The following is a 14025-nucleotide window of genomic DNA, read 5'->3' as shown; positions in this document are numbered from 1 at the left end:
CACTGTTGGTGGGAATGTAAATTGATACAGCCACTATGGAGAGCAGTATGGAGGTTCCTTAAAAAACTAAAAATAGGGCTTCCCTGGTGGCACAGTGGTTGAGAGTCCACCTGCCAATGCAGGGGACACGCGTTCGTGCCCCGGTCCGGGAAGATCCCATGTGCCACGGAGCAGCTAGGCCCGTGAGCCATGGCTGCTGAGCCTGCGTGTCCGGAGCCTGTGCTCTGCAATGGGAGGGGCCACTACAGTGAGAGGCCCACGTACCAAAAAAAAAAAAAAAACAGAAAAAAAACTAAAAATAGAACTACCATATGACCCAGCAATTCCACTACTGGGCATATACCCTGGGAATACCATAATTCAAAAAGAGTCATATACCACAATGTTCATTGCAGCTCAATTTACAATAACCAGGACATGGAAGCAACCTAAGTGTCCATCGACAGATGAATGGATAAAGAAGATGTGGCACATATAGACAATCGAATATTACTCAGCCATAAAAAGAAATGAAATTGAATTATTTGTAGTGAGGTGGATGGACCTAGGGACTGTCATACAGAGTGAAGTAAGTCAGAAAGATAAAAACAGATACCATATGCTAACACATATATATGGAATCTAAAAAAAAAAAAAGTTTCTGAAGAACCTAGGTGCAGGACAGGAATAAAGACGCAGACATAGAGAATGGACTTGAGGACACAAGGAGGGGGAAGGGTAAGCTGGGACAAAGTGAGAGAGTGGCATGGACATATATACACTACCAAATGTAAACTAGATAGCTAGTGGGAAGCAGCCACATTGCACAGGGAGATCAGCTCGGTGCTTTGTGATCATCTAGAGGGGTGGAATAGGGAGGGTGGGAGGGAAACGCAAGAGGGAGGGGATATGGGGATATATGTATACGTATAGCTGATTCACTTTGTCATAAAGCAGAAAGTAACACACCATTGTAAGGCAATTATACTCCAATAAAGATGTTAAAAAATAAATAAATAAACTACTGACTTTGTAAATTAGAAATATTTTTTTTGGCGACCTTCGCAAAAGTAGCATCAGTTAGTTTGGTATAAGCAGAAATCATATTTCAGTGGGATGAAAAAAAGTGGAAAGGGAGAAAATAGAGGCAGGATCTGTAGGCTACTCTTGAGTGTTGCAAGGAAACGGAGGAAGGCAGAGTCAAAGAATAAGACAAGGACCACGGGAGCAAAACCAGAGTCGTATTTGTTCCCTTGCCAAGCAGAAGGGAAACAAGTTATTCAAGAAGAGTTCTGTGGGTCTCCAAAAGCTGAAAGAGGAAGGACTAGATAGGAGGCCAAAGAGGGAGCTTATTCCACATGAGAAAGGATTATATGCACTGCATTCTAACTGGTTAAGGGAGGATTATAAATTATCTCTTGGAATTGATCATGAGTCTGCTGTATATAATAAAAGTATGACAAAGGTTTTTAATAATTCCAGAAATGCTTCCTTAGCCTTGGAATGCATATTGGGTATTTTCATATGCACTCTCATATGCCTGGGACATGCCACACTTTTCTCTTGCCCCAGGCGAAGACTTAAAGCGAAAGCACAGTCAAGGGTACTACTTTTAGAGCGAAGATGCTTTGAACGGGTTTCTAGGTTTAAAGTATTTGATGAAGAGAGAGAGTGACAAATTTATGAAATACTGTGAGACCAAGAACTTCAGAAAGTAGTAGAGATAACTCTTCCTTGAACACGGCAGGTGACAATGAATGGAAATGACATTGTGGGTAGAAACTGAAGGCTGGAAGACTTTACTCCTGTTGCCTCTTCTTTCTCTGAGAAGTTCAAGGTGGATCATCTGCTAAGAGTGAAGGGACAGTGGATGTATCCCTTCTGTGATCACCTTTTTGTTCCAAATACAATTTTAAGAATGCAGTTTCACCCATAGTGACTTTCAAAGATCTCAATTCATTTTGTATTTTAACCTTCCTGACAGTCCCTCCCAACTTAATCTAAAATTCATGAATATACATGGGAGTGTAAGTTAATTAATAAAAATTTGGAAGGCAATATGGCAATTGGTATCAAGAATGTTAAATGTTCATACACCTTGATTTAGTAATTCCACTTCTATGAATTTATAGAAATTAGAAAACAATACACAAAATGATAATTGAAGAACTGTATTTGTTATTATATTAAACTGAAATATACACTGATAGGGATTTTTAAAGGTAAATTATAGTATGAACATACACACAATAAAATTGTGTGCAAAAATAAAAATTATGATATGTATCTATGTTTATGTCTACGGTAGTATTGTTGAATCAAAACAGAGATTAGTAGCTTGATGCTAAATGTGATTCTATTTACATAAAATTGTTTATATTGTAGTGTGTGTGTGTGTGTGTGTGTGTGTGTGTGTGTGAGAGAGAGAGAAAGAATGTAAATAAAGATCAAAATGTTAACAGTACTTATTTATTGTTTGAAGGATATGGAGTTGTGTTTACTTTCTTCTTTTTAATTGTTGTATTGTTTGAATAATTTATATTAAACATTTATCACAGGTGTTGTATACATGAACCAAAGATGGCCTCTGTGTATAGACTAGGTAGTTTATTTCTTCACTGACACATTAGCTCAAAAGCCCAGCAGCACCAAACTCAAATTCTGACACACCCAGCTGTTTTTAAAATACCCCAAGCAAGCAGATTTTTAGCTATTTAAAGCCTATCTGCTCTGCATACCCTGTGCACTGGACAGCTGTAACCCACAGATAAGATAGAGCCTTCTGGTTATAACTCCCCAAGCCGTATGGCCCTTTGGAGCTCTCTGACACAGATACTCCCTGCTATTGCTGAGCAACAGTGTCTCAAGGTGGAAGCCCGCCTCTAACTTCCTCTCCCCGCAGGAGTCTCTTTGCCCTCCTCCCATTCTGGATGGTGGTCCCCTCACCTTAAGCCTCTGGATGTCTCAAGCTGTGAAGAACTTCCCCCATCACAGCCCTGTATGTTATGGCCTCCCGTGGCATCTCTTTTACATTGATCAGCCTCCAACTCCCTTGAACCCCCTACAATAGGCATTTGTAATAGCACGTAAAAATAATAAAGCACTTTTTAGAGTGTTTTTTTTTTTTTTAAGGATTTAAATGGACCCGCAGCCTGTGTCAAGAGGAAACTGGGTAGGATACAGCTTCCAAGGAAAGCTGCCTTGCAAAGCGAGGACCCAGGGCCTTAAGCCTCCAGTCAGAGTCTCAGTTGACAACCAAGGTCAGACAGAAAGTATCCTGCCATGACCACAGAGTCACATTGTCCTGCTTTTTGGTCTCAAATACCCTTTGTTTTTAATATTACCCCGTTTTTGTGACTGGTAAGCAGGCAGTGGATATTCTAGGTGTCTTTTCAGGCCAACTGTTCCATTCTTTTTTTTTTTTAATATAAATTTATTTATTTATTTAGTTTTGGCTGCTTTGGGTGTTCATTGCTGTGCGCGGGCTTTCTCTAGTTGCAGCAAGTGGGCGCTACTCTTCGTTGCGGTGCGAGGGCTTCTCATTGCGGTGGCTTCTCTTGTTGCGGAGCACAGGCTCTAGGCGCACGGGCTCAGTAGTTGTGGCTCGCGGGCTCTAGAGCGCAGGGTCAGTAGTTATGGCGCACGGGCTTAGTTGCTCCGCAGCATGTGGGATCTTCCCGGACCAGGGCTCGAACCTGTGTCCCCTGCACTGGCAGGTGGATTCTTAACCACTGTGCCACCAGGGAAGTCCCCACCTGTTCCGTTCTTAACCCAGGTGAGTCATCAAGGACCTCGCACAACTTCCTCTTCCCCTCAGGTGATACTTGCTCCTTCTATAGAGGTTCATAGATTCATCTGAGTGTTGTTTTCCTTCTTCCTCCCCAGTCACATTGCAGGCCAGCAAGCTTCCCCACTCCTCCCCTCATGGAATGCTCCCCTCCCTTTGGAAAGAGGCTTCATCTCGGTGTCTTCAATGCTGTTTCAGAATCCAGATGCAGTTTGTTGATACCATCTGCATCTCTCAGGTCTTTTTCTCTCCACTTGCAAGATTGAGAGCTACTACTTAACTCTCCCGCCCCCATTCCCTAAGTTATCTTTTCTGATCAGGTAAAAGCTTGATGACTAACTAGGAAATGATCAACCATTAATACTAGACTTTGATAATCAAAAGATTATAAAGCATACCATATCTATATATCTATATTCCTATATTCCAGACTGTGCTGCAAATTTGAAAATTCAGCAGGTGCTGTTGTTCATTTGCAATGCAAAAGAAACATACAATTACTATATATTGAACCTTTATTTGACTCAGATAAGTGGTAAGAATGATTCTCATTTTTCACTGGGGAATCTGAATCGCCTTTGAGAAAGCAGGAGAGAGAGTCGCCCTGTCGTTAGAGGGAAGGCAGTTATGGAGAAGGCAAACTAATTTCCTGAATTCCAATACCATGTTCTTTGGAGATGTTCCTTGATAATCTTTGCCTCCTTCCCCTTCAAATAAAAAGTGCTTAGTGTTACTATTCCTCACATGAAACAGTTTGATTTAACCAACAATGGGGAAGGGAACATCATATTCAAAGATTTATTTTTGCACACTTTTAAGTGAACTACGGATAAAGAAAAGCCATAGAGGTGCCTGAAGTGAATTTCAGTCCATGTAAGTTTTGCAATTTCTTTCTCCTAGACCTGTTGCAAAGAGTGATTGCCAGGTGAATAGGCCTTTGTGACATGTCAGCATAAACCATTTTGATAGAATTATATGTTTCTTTTCACCCAAGATCCTCTTTTTCCTTATACCTTTTGTTCCTGTCCTTGTCTCATTCTCACTGTGCGTTGGAAGTGATTTACTACAGGCTACAGAAAGTCACTCTGCTTCTTTCTAAATGTCAATCCTGGGAATCTTCTCACACTCTCTTACAGCCACATCAGGGTTAAAAAGACTTCCAAATCAGACTTTAATTACAGTCACTGTTGAGGGCACATCAGCCTCTCCATAATGACTAAGTTAACAGTGTTCATAGTACAGTTCTAACTGTGATCCAGGTTTTTCAGGCATTAAGTGGTTTCACCATTTCCTTACTTTCATTTTTTAAAAAAACAAACTCAGAATATGCTTCAAAGAATAAACTTAAAGACTCTAGCTTTTACACTTGGTTCACTGTTGCATATAATTAACACATTCTTGTTCTCTTCTCTGCTTAATTTAGAACAACATTAAATTTCCATGCAACCCACAAATGTGTAAGTAGTTTATTGTTAAGAAACCCAATTGTGAGTTGGCAAAATCTTCGTCCAGAGATGTCTGGAACCCAATTTGCCAGGAACGGGTTGATGCAAAGTTGTGAGGAAGGGAAGTTTAGCATGTCCCCCACTTGGTTTGGAGTATTGGTTCCCTTCTAAGCACCCTCAAGCCCACCTCATCCTCATCCTTGGCTGGAAGGATGCCCAGGGATGTGAAACTCCCCTCATGGGAATAATATCCTCCCAACACTCACACTGCAAGGGACCGCTTTACCAACTAAGCAACTTGATAAACCTTGTACTAGAGTAGCCATTTGAGCAGTGGCTTCCTGAACATAATGTCTCTTCCTTGTCATCTAGATCCATTAGTGATTCTCCTGGGAGCAATTTCAGTTCTGGGGACAAAGACATCTTCTTATTAGCTTCCCACAAAATATTTCTCAGTATGTAAAAAAGCCATATGGTATTAATAATAATGATGATGACGATCAGTAATAACAAACACTCAAAGGGCACTTATTTTGCTTCATAACAAAGTGTCCTAAGTGCTTTGCACATGTATTAACTCATTTGATCATCATAAAAATCCGATGAGGTTGATACCATTATTATCTGCCATTTTACAGATGGTCTTTTGATGACATGTGCAGACTGCTTTCCCACTGACTTAGGAGCCTCTTTCTCCTACTCAGGATTCTATAATGACACGCAAAAGCTTTTTAACAGTTGACAGAACATAATTCAGTATTGCTGGTGTCAATATGTGCTGCAGCAAAATCCCTGACAGGAGAGGATAAAAGGAGTCAGCTCGTAGTGAGTGGAGACTGAACTAGACAGAGGTTCAGACACCATTAAGAAGCTCCTATAGCACAAGGAGAACACTCAGGGAATTTCTTTGGCTCTTGCAGTTTTAGGATGCCATCTAATTTGGGCAATAGTCTTGAGATACCCACTAAAGATATCCTCTAAGGAAGAATTGGTGACAAAAATTCTAGGAAGGTATGGCATAGATTTCTAGGTGCTGTACCAACATCCATTTGTTCTTTCTTTCTTTGTAAGAGACCTCCAATTATGGAGGTGGCAATGTGCCTAGCTAAAATAATGCATTTCTCAGCTTCTTGGTCTTAAAGTGGCCATTTAACTGAGCTATGACCAGTTATACATAAACAAAAGCTATTAGGTGGAGAAGACAGCTAGGATGTGCCACTTGGCCCCTTCCTCTTTCCTACACCCTGCTTCCTGGAATGCAGATTTGATGGATGGCGCTCCAACACCATATTGGACTACTGAGGTGACTTTGAGAATGGAATTCAGATACCAAGAATGGAAGAGTAGGGGCTTCCCTGGTGGCGCAGTGGTTGAGAGTCCGCCTGCCGATGCAGGGGACACGGGTTCGTGCCCCGGTCCGGGAAGATCCCACATGCCGCGGAGCGGCTAGTCCCGTGAGCCATGGCCGCTGAGCCTGCGTGTCCGGAGCCTGTGCTCCGCAAAGGGAGAGGCCACAACAGTGAGAGGCCCGCGTACCACAAAAAAAAAAAAAAAAAAAAAAGAATGGAAGAGTAGAAATAAAAATGGAAGGTGGGTCCCCGGCAGCCATAGAGTCACTACATTTGGCGGACTGTACACCCCCCATACTGATTTTAGGTGAGATAAATGCAATACACGGTCATGTGTTTAAGCCACTGTTACTTCTGACTTTTTGTTATATGATGATAACATGATTCTAGCTGGATACATAAAGTTAGCTCGAGGTTTTATGGGCAGCAGAATCTCTCCATTTTTTACAAGCAGAGAAAACTCAAAAGACCCCTTTATCAACAGACTGGTCCTGAGGGGAGAGACCAATTGAAGAAATTTGGGCCAAGATTTCCTGAGCCCTGAATGACGGAATTAACCTCTCTGCTTCTCAGTTGTCTCATTTACAAAACCAGGATGCTGAATTTGATCATTAAGGCTCCTTTCCAGGTTGAAAATTCTGTAATTTTTCAAGTAGTAAGAATAAGACACACACCAGTGTTGCTCAACAAGCCCTGCTGAAACGGTATCAGTCTGAGTGAACTGTGTGATTTTCTCCTGGTAGAGAGGGGGTACCTGAATTGAATTCAGCTAAAACCCTGTCTCAGGCAGTGAGACTCTGTTGCTCAGGTAGTAGCAACTCTGTGTCCCTTTGCACAGAGTTGCTACTACTTTTGAATCAGGTCACGGTTGCCATAATCAGGGAGCATTTAATTGGAACAAACAGAAGCTCATTTAAGCAGGCTGAAGCATTCCTTACCCAAATAATACAGAGATACCTTACTGAATAGAAGGGAATTCCAAGGCAGGAAGTCCCAACAGGGAAACTGGGAATGGAAAGTTGAGAATTCCCTCTCTTCTTGTCTCTGGTCAAAGTGATATTCAGTCTTTGCTTTCCTCTCCTGCTTCGTACCGCTGTCTAGCTTTCTCTGCTGCAGTGCTTGCAAGGTAGAAAAATGAAAAAAGCTTTCCCACCTCTACATAATCTCCTTTACAAGCTAGTACACCACAGTGAGTTAGATGCCATCTCATTCAAATTCTTAATTAAATCTGATTGGCTCAGGTTTAATTGGTGATGGCCCTGAGCTGGCATAAGGTCACAGGGTACAAACAGAGTAGGCAGGGCTTAAGGGCTGATTCTGTAGGAAGGCGCATGACTGGGAAGGGATGATTTGCATCTTCAGAGAAACAGCAAGAAGGTCTTCAAGCATGCCTCTTTAGGAGGGGATGCAGTTCTTCACAATTGAAGAGCTGTCCATGGGACTCTCCTGAAGTGGGGAAGGGCAAATGACCATGTATCATATCAAGATACTGGGTTGTGCTTCCAAACCTACCTGGAGTGGGAAAAGTATGTCGCTGTTTTGAGTTTGTAACACTTACTACAGATGTGCAGTAAGATGTGTGTATGGGTATACTTGGAATGATTATAGTTATTTGAAATGATTATATTGTGAAATTTTTGTTGAGAATCTAGCAGCATCCCTTCAGATAATAAAAGTCTCAGAAGGAGACTGAAAACTGCTCATTTAAGCTCTCTTTTATCTCTTTCTCTAGCTCCTACTAATCTAAGATCTCTTTTATCTGTTTCTTTTATGTTACTACCCTTTCTATTTCATGCAGACCTTATCTGTGTTATTCAGATTTTTCTAATTACTACCTTAACCAGTTCTAAGCTCCATTATTTGTGAATCACTTTGATAATTAACTGAATGTTTCTACATTTTAATTGGATGGAATTCATTATTTTATAGCATATTTACAATTACTGTAGTATAAAAGACATTTCAGTAATAGGTATCCTTGCTTTTTTTGCTATAATAATATAGATAAACTTAGAGTGTTTTTGTTTACTTTAGGATTTGGCTCAAAATAATGGTTTCCATGACATCTTTCCTATCTCACATTAGTAATTATTTTATCCTCAAGAACATAGATTTTGGTCGCTTGGTAAGATTTTCTGGTTTTTCAAAATTTAATTTTTTGTTTTTCTTTAGTCCCTTAAAGCACAGGAAAAAACTGAAATATAATTCAGAGGGAATACACGAATGTAGAAGTAATATCTGGACTTAAAACTCACCAGTTATGATAGCTTCAACATGTCATTGAATTCTTCTGAACTTCAATTTTCATTATGTAAAGTGACCAAAACAGTATATGAATCTACTACTCCACATGATTATTAAATTTATCAAATTAAATAATGGTTATGAAAATAATTTATAAAATGCAACTATGTCCAGCATCCTATGATGGTACCAACAGGGAGTTTACCCACCTTTCCATATTTTGCAAGATGATGAATAGTGGCTGCCAGAAGTAAAAGTAGATGGAGCATAAATAAATTGGGTCACCTGGGCTCAAACTGGTGAAGAGCACAAGAGTAAACAAACCTCTCTATGTTAAGTGTGAGTGAGACATCATGATTGGGGGCAAACTAATGTGCTATTTCATCAAGGCAGCATGTCCATACAATATAACAGAAGGGCTTTTAGGGGAGACTCTATATTTAAATGTGATGCTTGTTAATCAATAATCATTTATTCTTTTATCATGTAAAGTTCCAGACCACTGATTTGACAAGAATCTCATGAATTAGTTTAAATGTATTCCTGATGTGTAACCAATATCTCCAGCAGACTTCAAGAATGCATTTCAGTGTGTACATCCTTATTAGACATATCAAAATAAGACTTACCCGAAGTTAGTATCATCAAATAAGCTCTTGAGTGCAAGAGCTTACTTCTGGCTCAGTAATCAACTTCTCTAAAATTGTCACTGAGGCTGAAGGGACAGCCTAATAGAATATAAAATTGCAGGCTTGCCTTCCTCATACTTTCTAAAAATGTGTTACAGCAGATATAGATACACACAAAAAATACCTTAACTCATGTGAGTATTATATGCTTTCTCTAAAGGAATTTCATATTTTGAGATTAGAAAGTATTCAATCATCTAAATCAGGAACTGTATTAAAATCTGACTCACTTTTCTTGAAATCTTGTATTGGTAGCTTGTTGGTGTTTGGGCCTGGCTTCTGAGAACAAATTATTTCAGAGGTGAATAAGCTGTGACACATAAGACACATAAGCTGTGTCTCAGATCTATCACCACAAAGAGGTAAACTGAAAACAAATACAAGTTGAAGAAACAAACTGACTGTCAGAGCTCTAGCTCTAAGGAAAAACTACATACCATTTTCCTCTTAAACATGACACTCTGATTTTTTCAGGAGTCTATCTGATAATGGTGGTCTAGACTGATACCTCCTTGTCAGTGCCCCAATACTGCACCCCAGCAAATGGGCTGTCAGATCTGACAGAGAACAACAGTGAGTTCTCCTACAGTGAAGACTTGAAGAAAAGGAAGTGTTTCTGCTCCTGAACTTATGGAAAAGAGAAGACAATGTAATATCCTCAAAGAATTACCTAGAACAAAGGGAAATGTTACAAAGGTTCAGTATAACATAGACAGACTTTAGTGACATGGTTAAAGGGGGGAAAACCAGCATGTGGAGGCTTGGGAAAATGATTACAGAGACATGCCCAGAAAAATGAACAGTGATGATTTCTGCATGTTAGAAAGGGGTGATGTGCATATATCTATCTGTATGTATGTAATGTATGTATTTCTTTTATTTTTTAAATTTATTTATTTTACTTTTGGCTGCATTGGGTCTTCTTCATGCAGGCTTTCTCTAGTTGCAGTGAGCAGGGGTTGCTCTTCGTTGTGGTGTGCAGGCTTCTCATTGCGGTGGCTTCTCTTTTTGTGGGGCACAGGCTCTAGGCACATGGGCTTCAGTACCTGTGGCTCGCAGGCTCTAGAGCGCAGGCTCAATACTTGTGGCGCACAGGCTTAGTTGCTCCATAGCATGTGGGATCTACCCGGACCAGGGCTTGAACCCGTTTCCCCTGAATTGGCAGGTGGATTCTTAACCACCACACCACCAGGGAAGCCCATAATGTATGAATTGAAACTGTTTTTTTTCCTTTTTTTCTTTTTCTTCCTTCCTTCCTTTCTTCCTGTCTTTTTCTGCTTACCTATAGGTTCAAAATTCTCTTGGGTGAACATGTACTACTTTTGTAATAAGAAAACGAGTGTAAAAAGAAAAAGGCTACACTGTGCTTATGACAGCACAAAAGGTCTCTATTTGGTGTATTCACTCAATAAACAGATGTGGTCATTCTTATGTCAAAGTCAAGGACAAAATATGATAAAGGAAGATGCTATATTTTAGAACTCCAGTTCTATATTGTTTTATCCTTTCAAAATATGACAGTCTCTTAAAATCACTATGTATTTATCAATATTTACCAAGAAGATTACTAAAATACATTTTTGTTATATCTGAATAAGTCTGGTGGGAGAATGAGTTGCTGGCTAGCCTCACATAGAGCAGTGCTTCTTCTAGCCTCAAAGGATGATGCTTTTATGGGATCATGATCAGATGAGAAAAATAAGGAAAATGTAATGTGAGCTTTACGTAAACAAAGTTCATTTAACTTTTAAGCTTTATTTTTAAGAATGATGATGAGCTCTACCCACCACCAGTCCCTCCCATCAGGAAACTCGCAAAAGCCGCTTAGATAGCCTTATCCACCAGAGGGCAGAGAGCAGAAGCAAGCAGAACTACAGTCCTGCAGCCTGTGGAACCAAAACCACATTCACAGAAAGATAGACAAGATGAAAAGGCAGAGGGCTATGTACCAGACGAAGGAACAAGATAAAACCCCAGAAAACCAGCTAAATGAAGTGGGGATAGGCAACCTTCCAGAAAAAGAATTCACAATAATGATAGTGAAGATGATCCAGGACCTCAGAAAGAATGGAGGTAAGGATCGAGAAGATGCAAGAAATGTTTAACAAAGACCTAGAAGAATTAAAGAACAAACAAACAGAGATGAACAATACAATAACTGAAATGAAAAATACACTAGAAGGAATCAATAGCAGAATAACTGAGGCAGAAGAATGGATAAGTGACCTGGAAGACAGAATGCTGGAATTCACTGCTGCAGAACATAATAAAGAAAAAAGAATGAAAAGAAATGAAGACAGTGGAAAAGACTTCTGGGACAACATTAAACACAACAGCATTCGCATTATAGGGGTCCCAGAAAGAGAAGAGAGAAAGAAAGGACCTGAGAAAATATCTGAAGCGATTATAGTCGAAAACTTCCCTAACATGGGAAAGGAAATAGCCACCCAAGTCCAGGAAGTGCAGTGAGTCCGATACAGGATAAACGCAAGGAGAAACATGCCAAGACACATAGCAATCAAATTGGTAAAAATTAAAGACAAAGAAAAATTATTGAAAGCAGCAAGGGAAAAACGACAACATACAAGGGAACTCCCATAAGGTTAACAGCTGATTTCTCAGCAGAAACTCTACAAGACAGAAGAGAGTGGCATGATATACTTAAAGTGATGAAAGGGAAAAACCTACAACCAAGATTACGCTACCCGGCAAGGATCTCATTCAGATTCGATGGAGAAATCAAAAACGTTACAGACAAGCAAAAGCTAAGAGAATTCATCACCACCAAACCAGCTCTACAACAAAAGCTAAAGGAACTTCTCTAAGTGGGAAACACAAAGAAGAAAAGGACCTACAAAAACAAACTGAAAACAATTAAGAAAATGGTAATAGGAACATACATATCGATATTACCTTAAATGTGAATGGATTAAATGCTCCAACCAAAAGGCACAGGCTTGCTGAGGGGATACAAAAAGAAGACACATATATATGCTGTCTATAAGAAACCCACTTCAGACCTAGGGACATATACAGACTGAAAGTGTGGGGGTCAGACCTAGGGACATATATAGACAGAAAGTGAGGGGGATGGAAAAAGATATTCCATGCTAATGGAAATCAAAAGAAAGCTGGAGTAGCAATACTCATATCAGATAAAATAGACTTTAAAATAAAGAATGTTACCAGAGACAAGGAAGGACACTACATAATGATCAAGGAATAAATCCAAGAAGAAGATATAACAATTATAAATATATATGTACCCAACACAGCAGCACCTCAATACATAAGGCAACTGCTAACAGCTATAAAAGAGGAAATCTACATTAACACAATAATAGTAGGGGACTTTAACACCTCACTTACACCAATGGACAGATCATCCAGACAGAAAGTTAATAAAGAAACACAAGTTGTAAATGACACAACAGACCAGATAGATTTAATTGATATTTATAGGTTATTTCATCCAAAAACAGCAGATTACACTTTCTTCTCAAGTGCACATGGAACATTCTCCAGGATATATCACATTTAGGGTCACAAATCAAACCTCAAGAATTTTAAGAAAACTGAAATCATATCAATCATCTTTTCTGACCATAACACTATGAGATTAGAAATCAATTAAAGGGAAAAAAACATAAACAAACACATGGAGGCTAAACAATACATTACTAAATAACCAAGACTTCACTGAAGAAATCAAAGAGGAAGTCAAAAAATACCTAGAGACAAATGACAATGAAAACACAATGATCCAAAACCTATGGGATGCAGCAAAAGCAGTTCTAACAGGGATGTTTACAGCTATACAAGCCTACCTCAAGAAACATGAAAAATCTCAAATAAACAATCTACCCTTACACCTAAAGGAACGAGAGAAAGAAGAACAAACAAAACCAAAAGTTAGCAGAAGGAAAGAAATCATAAAGATCAGAGCAGAATGAAATGAAATACAACAAAGAAAACAATAGCAAAAATCAATAAAACTAAAAGCTGTTTTTTTGAGAACATAAACAAAACTGATAAACCATTAGCCAGACTCATCAAGAAAAAGAGGGAGAGGACTCAAATCAATAAATTTAGAAATGAAAAAGGAGAAGATATAACAGACACCGCAGAAATACAAAGCATCCTAAGAGACTACTACAAGCAACTCTATGCTGATAAAATGGACAACCTGGAACAAATGGACAAATCCTTAGAAAGGTATAACCTAAGACTGAACCAGGAATAAACAGAAAATATGAACAGACCAATCACAAGTAATGATATTGAAACTGTGATTAATAGTCTTCCAACAAACAAAAGTCCAGAACCAGATGGCTTCACAGATGAATTCTATCAAACATTTAGAGAAGAGCTAACATCCATCTTTCTCAAACTCTTCCAAAAAATTGCAGAAGAAGGAACACTCCCAAACTCATTCTATGAGGCCACCATCACCCTGATACCAAAACCAGAAAAGACACTACAAAAAAGAAAATTACAGACCAATACCACTGATGAATATAGATGCAAAAATC

Source organism: Delphinus delphis, chromosome 2 (assembly GCF_949987515.2).
Source record: "Delphinus delphis chromosome 2, mDelDel1.2, whole genome shotgun sequence".
Taxonomy (NCBI): Eukaryota; Metazoa; Chordata; class Mammalia; order Artiodactyla; family Delphinidae; genus Delphinus; species Delphinus delphis.
Note: the sequence above shows the minus strand (reverse complement) of the source record.